General features: G+C 41.6%; 1 long non-coding RNA gene across 1 annotated transcript; it reads left to right on the top strand.

The window, feature by feature from the left end:
- Window positions 1–2,866: 2,866 nt before the first annotated feature.
- On the top strand, window positions 2,867–7,345 carry LOC142740544 (uncharacterized). Its single transcript, XR_012880762.1, has 7 exons — window positions 2,867–2,940; window positions 4,048–4,114; window positions 4,930–4,994; window positions 5,441–5,572; window positions 6,405–6,471; window positions 6,670–6,734; window positions 7,113–7,345. It is a non-coding gene; the product is annotated as an uncharacterized LOC142740544 (long non-coding RNA).
- Window positions 7,346–8,144: the final 799 nt, after the last annotated feature.

Genomic DNA, 8,144 nt, shown 5'->3' with positions numbered 1-8,144 from the left:
GCTAGCTTCCATGAAGGGAAAGAGCGATTTACCACATATCTTATCATGGGAGAAAGAGCTGAAGGTTCAATTTACAAAGGTGGAAATACAATATATCTATAAATCCAGCAGCGGGCCCTCTAGGTGCATAAACCTACAAGAAACCTCCTATAAATTAGTCACTAGATGGTACAAAACGCCGGAACTATTGCATCGTATAGACCCAACGATATCTCCCCTTTGCTGGAGATGTAACCAACAGGTAGGAACATATACGCACATCTGGTGGGAGTGTACAAATATTCAATCCTTTTGGAGAAAAGTACAATGAATTCTGACAATTATTTGCCCCACAGCACAGACTTTAACACTTACCTATTTACTGCTGAACCTTCACTCTGTCAACCCCTCAGGTCATTCACGGGAGAAACTGTGGCCACAATTAGTTTTAGCAGCAAAGGCTTTGATACCGCTAAATTGGAGGAAGACAACCTCCCCATCAATTACCCAATATTAAACAAAATAGCTCAAATGTCGAGACTAGAGGAACTAAGCTATCTGGCCTTAAGAAACGTAGGTAAATACTATAGTATTTGGCAACCTTGGTTGAACTTCCTAAATGACACAAAGGGATATATGGAATGCTTAGAGGAATGAAACAGTGGGTATCTGTAGGTCTCATCGCCATACAAAGTAGTAACGAGATCGAATGATGTGTCTACCAATGGTAAGGAGTCATAACACCAATACAGAGACAATATGTGGATCGGTTGATGGCAATTTAAGAAGTAGAGAAGTAAAAGAGAAATATTGGATGCAAATTTAAATGGAATAGGGGAATCTTGTATGATGTTGTCACGAAAGGTATTAAAGTGTTATGTAATTAACAATGGAATTATATGTATCTCTAGTACAAATGATTCATCCGAATTGTATTTTATAACATGTATGTTAAAAAATTTTGAAAAAACCAATAAACAAACTTTGACAAAAAAAAACAAAAACTGATCAACTGTCAGTTTTTCATGCCCGTTTTGCATCATTGTGTCTGCAAATTTTTATACACTTCCAGTCCGTCTGTCCGTTTTTAATGGCCGTTTGACATCCATTTTGCATCCGTTTTTCATGGCCGTTAAAAAAACTGATGAATTTCATTTGTCTGTCTTCTTTTGTCCCAACCCCCTGAAAACACCCAAACAAAGGTCATTGTCATGATTGTTTCACAGCCCCCCTGTAGATGATGCCACACAGCCCCCCTGTAGATGATGGCACACAGACCCCCTGTATATGATGCCACACAGACCCCCTGTAGATGATGGCTCACAGCCTCCCTGTAGATGATGTCACACAGCCCCCCTGTAGATGATGGCACACAGCCCCCCTGTAGATGATGGCACACAGCCCCCCTGTAGATGATGGCACACCGCCCCATGTAGATGATGGCACACAGCCCCCTTGTAGACGATGGCACACAGCCCCCTGTAGACGATGGCACACAGCCCCCCTGTAGATGATGACACAGACACCTCTCCGGAGAAAGCACCACACCCCCCCTCCCTGTGGTAATATTCCGGGACTCTCTCTGTAAATTCAGGACCGTGCCGAAAAATTTGCTACAGTAGACAACAATGTCCCCTGTACTAGCGCCATGCTACCATAGTAGTGAGCGCAAAAATATCCGTAATTTTTGTCCGCCTGAATGCCCTACATACTCACCGATGCATGACCATCTACGTCACGAGTGATCTCTAGTCTCACTGGTTCTGCGAAGGCGACACGAGGACGTCATCTCGTCACCTTCGCAGAACCCATGAGACTAGAGACCACACCTGTAGAGGACGGCGCTGCAACGGTGAGTATGTGTCATTGCGCCGCAGATTACCAGCAAGGGAGCCAATAGTTCCCTTGGCTCTTGAATCCCCAAATCACAGAACCGTTTTTAACGGCTGTTACATGTATTGACGGCCATTAAAAATTGATCCATTGACTTCTATGGGGGCCGTCTGGCCGTGAAAGCGGCCAAAAATAGGACATGTTCTATTTTTTGACGGCCAATATTCACGGGTGGTTAAAAAAAGGCCGTGTGAATATACCCATAGAACATCATTGTTCTGAAAGCGGACGTTTTTTACTGTTGTGTGAATGTAGCCTAAAACGAAATTCAATAAAATGCATCCTTTATTAGTTCAGATGTTGCCGTCTTTACCTTGACTTTTAACGCATTAAATAAACAATCACTTATCTTGACTTTTTCAATGGTTTTTGTTGTGTGATATCACGCTGCAACAAATGATATTTTATTTCACATATAGCGAAAAGTAGTAATCCAAAAATAGGTTTTTAACGTTTCGGTCTATACATTCAACCTTCTTTAGACACGGATATGCGGCGCTTGTGACCTCGGTCGCTGTTGGGTAATGGCGCCATTATTTTTGGATTACTACTTTTCGCTATATGTGAAATCAAATATCACTTATTGCATAATACCTTGGAGTGCTGAGTTCCAATTTTTTACACATTGGCGTGGAAGCCTACTCACGCACACTTGAAACACGGAGTGCTGCGGGATCAAGAAAGTATCACGCTGCAACAAGTTATCAGAGTCAAGTTAAAGATGGCTACATCTGTATTACAGTATAAAATCCATCTAGTAACAGATTACACGTTTCATACATTACATGTTCTTAGTCGTAGCCCCTATAACCACACATGTATCTTTCTTCCATGTTTATAAACAGCAGTCCCATGTAACGCCTATATCCAGTGTATGCACAGACAGTCTATCCAGGCAGTAGGAGATAATTAGATGATGTAACAGATACTGCAGCCGCTTATGATGTCACTGATGATGTCATAGGCAGTACTAGCCGTTAGGTTCTATGTGCAGCTGGATTACATATTTTTTACAATTTCTGCCAATGACGTCTGGACCGGGACTGTGATTGACTGTGTGATTGACAGGTAAGATGCAGCATTTTATCATTAATTCTACATGTTACTGGACACATGAAATATATACGCTCTAGAATTCTCATATAAGGCCAGATTCACACTGGACATTACTGCAGCAATTTCTAACCACACCAACACCTCACCACAACTATATGATTGTAGAAGGATTTTTTTCTGGTGATTGTCGGGGGTTGTTTTTTTTTTTTTAGACAAACAGTTCAAGTTCCAGTAAAATGTTTCTATTAATGCAAGTAACAACTGAACATTTTACATTCAGATTTCAATGTTTCATATTTTCTCATTAAAGTTACAACTCAGTACAACAGAGTATGTTCACACAGCCTATTTTCAGCCGTTTTCCTGGCCGTAAACACCCCGAAAAACAGCCGAAAATACGGAGGCTAGACGCCTCCAAACATCTGCCCATTGATTTCAATGGGAAAAACTGTTTTTTTTCCCGATGGTGCATTTTACGTGGGCGTTTGATAAAGCGGCGCATAAAAAACACCCTGTAAAAAGAAGTGCATTTCACTCCTTCGGCTGTTTTTGGAGCCGTTTTTCATTGTCTCAATAGAAAAACAGCTCCAAGAACGTTGGTAAAAACGCCTCAAAAAATGTTTGTGGTTTAAAAAATGGCTGAAAATCAGAGGCTGTTTTCCCTTGAAAAGAGCTCTGTATTTTAGAGACGTTTTTTAGTTAAGTGTGTGAACATACCCTTACCATTGTCTGAGAATTGCAGCTGTCAGTAATGTGGAATGTGACTTCTCAGTCGTTTTCAATATGATATCTAATTTAATTTAATTTAATCTCACTGACATCGCGTTTCTAGGAGCGAAAATCGGGATTCCTCTAGGAGATGGGGGCATTGGGGATTGGCATTTGTAAATTGCCCACATTGTGACCCCCCCTAATGTCAGTCATGGACACCTGGGCCTGGGTTTGACTGCAACCTCTTCACCCCTATAGTTATGTTCCCTGGGTTTACACTAACATTACAAAATGTTTTCAATGTCTGACTCGTCCTGTGATAGAAAATGAAAGGTGTGAAAGTAAATATATTATTATTCATTATGGATATGGGGTTATTTTATGTTTATTCCATTATGTATTTTACAGACATTTATGACATCTGAATATGTGGCACCAGTGACAGCCGACATGCTAGGACATACACTGTATATATGTAAGTATTATAGCAAATGACAACCTATAGAAATTCTATAATCTGATGTCATCCAGAATGTTCCTATAGAGACACATGACAAGACTGTGGGAACAAATTCCCCAATGTTGTTCATCCAGGGCCTGTTTTAGGGGTGTGCGACCTGTGCGGTTACACTGGGTGCATCACCTGTCACTAATGAATGGGGCGCCACTGGTCTTGATGTCTGGGGCACCCATTGCTTGAACACTCAATCCCACTCTTCATGTAAAAAAAGTAAAGGGCACTGCTCAGGATGCAGATGCAATTCCTTGATAATGGATTACATTACAGTGTGGCAGACAATACTTGTCTGGCAGTGTTATTTGGGCACTGTATGATTGCAGTATTTGAGTACTATATTCTACGCCATAAAGCTGAATTCAGACGCTGCAGATTTGCTGCGCGGCAAAATTCACAAGTGTTACAGGTGAATAGTTACAGTCTCAAAAACTCATCCACATGTAGCAAAAGTAAACGCTGGGAATTTTGCTGCAGCTTTATATTATTATTATTATAGAAATGCTCCATAAAGAAGATATTATGGTATTAGTAATATATAAGGGACTTGTTATTTATGTAATTTTCTAATACACATTTGGCTTATGGGGAGCACACAGCGCACACAGAGTGTCTACATTACCAGTACTGCAGTCTGTGCGCCACCATACAGGTCCGTCCACATGAAGTTGCTGTGTACATGAGCCCTAATGTACATTTCCTTCATTGTTGGGTGGTCTATACTGAGCACACGGCTGTCTGGAGAAATAAAACTACACAATTATTGTTTTATCCAGAACACCTTAAGATCGGCTGCCTGCTGCCAGGGGCACTCTCTGAAGCAATATTTCATCTATGCAAGGTGCGTCTCTTATTAGTTACTATATGCAGTATCCACCAATACCCTCCACAGTTAGAATGACACTTTTTGTATGTCCTGGGTCAGAATGCCCCTTTTGTATGGCCCCACAGTAATGAAGCCCCCTTTTCTAAGCCCGACTCAGTCCTTTTATCCCCCATATTAATAGTGCCCCCTTTGCTCCTATAAAATAAAAAATTATACTCACCTAATAGACGATCAACCGGGTCAGACATTTCGCTTCCTCCCTGCGCCGTTATTGTTTGTCCAATTTTTAGGGGCGTATGGAGCTCCAGAGCTGTGGGCCACCCCAAATCCCTGGACCCCAGCCGGTCATCCTATTTACCCCTTTGGTAATTTTACACTGGTTGGGGACTGGACTCTGTTCTAGATAGAAATGTTGCCATTGATTGAGATTTGTCCTAATACATTGTCTTTCTTTCTCCTAGAATTAATTCCTCATAAGAGTTAATGATAACCACACGTCCCAGGAGGGCAGATCAAAGATTAAGCAGAGCCCTCCACCTCACATCACATAACGTTCTACATTCAGTCGGATGTATTCAGTAGGAGAGTCCAAGGTCAGTGTATTTTATTAACTGCATCTCTAAATGATCACATAGTGTGTATTACTGGTCAATACTGAAGAGGGCACTACCACCATAGATGGCCTGGGCACCCTCAACTTACACTGCCGATCCGGCATTTAGGGCCCAAACCTATAATATAAAAAAACAGAAAGATACAATCCCTAGTTTATTGACTGGGTGATGTTATTTGGGCACTGTATGATTAAATTATTTGGACACTACATGGTGCATCATAAGGGGGAGGACGTCACAGATACTGCACATGTCACCAATAAACCTAAGGCCGGCCCTGGATGTGACACAATAGCTGCCACGTGACATGCCATCCACACGTATATGACCGCTGTGGCCTAGCAACTAAAGACAACAGAACCATCAGCGCAGGAGCCACAGGGAATTTTAAAAATGAGTAGGGACAATTTGTTATTTTTAGCCATATGCGGCTTAGACTAAGGTTTATGAAACTGTCAGAGAACCCCTTTAATAATTATTTTGTCTGTTGAATCCAGAAATCCAATTGACCATTTTCTACTCTCTCTACTCCAGTCCAAAAGACTCCACAAAAGACAAATTAGAAGTTTTCCATTAAGAATAAGATTATATAGAAGAATAACAATAAGCTCCTGGTCCCTGATACAAAATCTATACCAGGGTCCTCCAACTATTATATGCCATTATACTGCTGGTGTTATTTGTGTGGCAGAGGGGCATTGGACTCGCCCTGTGATAGAAAATGAAATGTGTGAAAGTAAATATATTATTATTCATTATAGATATGGGGTTATTTTATGTATGTGCATTAAACCCATTATGTATTTTACAGACATTTATAACATCTGAATATGTGGCACCAGTGACAGCCGACATGCTAGAAGATCCACTGTATATATGTAAGTATTATAGCAAATAACAACCTATAGAAATTCTATAATGTGATGTCATCCAGAATGTTCCTATAGAGACACATGACAAGTCTGTGGGAACAATCTCCCTGATGTTTTCAATAGGCTGAACATATATTTGTTGATATGATGAACCATACTAAGCGCACGTCATAATATCTTCACAGTTTATACTTTTTGTTCCAGAATTTCTTGAGATCGGCTGCCTGCTGCCAGGGGGACTCTCTGAAGTAATATTTCATCTATATGCGGTATGTCCATCATTAGTTACTATATACAGTATCCACCAGTAGCTCTGTACATTGAAAAAGTAATGAGCGGGCAAAATGCCAAGAAAGGCGTAGCAGTGGGGAACCTTGGATAGTTGGTAGGAATAGGCATAATGTAAGTTAGGGGTATCTTTGTCCAAAATGCTGGCCACATGGCTCGGTTTGGAACTGAACGTAGGTGTAAGGTAATTGGGTGAGGGAGTGTAGGGGGATTTTAGACAGCTTTGGTCTGCCAAGAACATTTGCGATGTGTCAAGGCCTGGATGCAATAGACAAGGACTTAAGTGAGTTTCATTACACAGTCATAATCTGCAGGCATAGGTGATAATGGACACTGGCAGAATGTTTTTATATTTACAGCACTCAAGCGGAAAGCAATGGAAGGTGCCAGGATATTGCCACGTATAGAGCCCCCACAAGTCATGCAGCACAAGGACCTGGACTTGGGGTGTACTGGATTGTTTGGAGCAAATGGCATCAAGGAAGCAAGGCAGGTATCCTCAATGGTATCATTCTAGCAAAAATTTGAGGGAACATGGCACGATGATGGGCCAAGTGCCAGGATCCTTGCGCAGGGATCCAGGGTCGATGAAGGCAGCAATATCCCAGTAGGGCCTCATAATCTCAACATGGGAGAGGGACACCTTGGGGTTGCCAAAATGTTTAGAACACGGGGTACTGGCACAATGTTTGGAATTACAGGAGCAGCGCATCTGGATGTAAAGAGAAGCAGAAGAAGGCAACAGTAGCTGGTTGAGTCTGATTCTGATCTGTCAGATTATAATAAGTGGTCTGATGTTGGGGATAGATGGGCTAATGGGCAAGACGTTTAAGATGCTGAAAAAAATGTTTACGCAGGATAAAGTAAAAAGGTAAAAGCGAGGAGGCGTGATACCGAAAGCCAATCCTTTACTGGAAAGAGGGGGTAAAGTTTGGGGCCAGGAAACATGTTTGTTGATTTCTACCTACACACACTTGTGCCAGGAACTGTTGGGAAACATAAGGGAGGAAAGGCTTGTCTAGTTTTTGTGATGTCTATGGAAGATTTTGTTTAGTATTGCAGTGTTATGGTGGTGGAGCAGGACCCCCTTATTGATCAGGTGCCAATAAAAAGGGATGGTGCCTGTGAAGCAGGCTGGTAAGTATAAAAAAAATACATCTGTCGCATCTAAAAGAGGCATCAGTAAACGATGAAATAGACAAGGAGTTGAGTGAGTTGCATCATTAAAGCAGAATCTGCAGGCAGGGATGACAATGGATACTTGCAGAATGTTTTTTGTGCCTACAGGACTCAAGTGAGAAGCAGTGGAAAGGACACGGATATCGCCACGGATAGGGCGTCCACGAGTCATGCAGCACAAGGAACTGGACTTCTGATGTAATTGACTGTTT

Source organism: Rhinoderma darwinii, chromosome 2, assembly GCF_050947455.1.
Source record: "Rhinoderma darwinii isolate aRhiDar2 chromosome 2, aRhiDar2.hap1, whole genome shotgun sequence".
Lineage (NCBI taxonomy): Eukaryota > Metazoa > Chordata > Amphibia > Anura > Rhinodermatidae > Rhinoderma > Rhinoderma darwinii.
The sequence above is the reverse complement of the archived record's forward strand: the minus strand, read 5'-3'. Positions and strand labels throughout refer to the sequence as shown.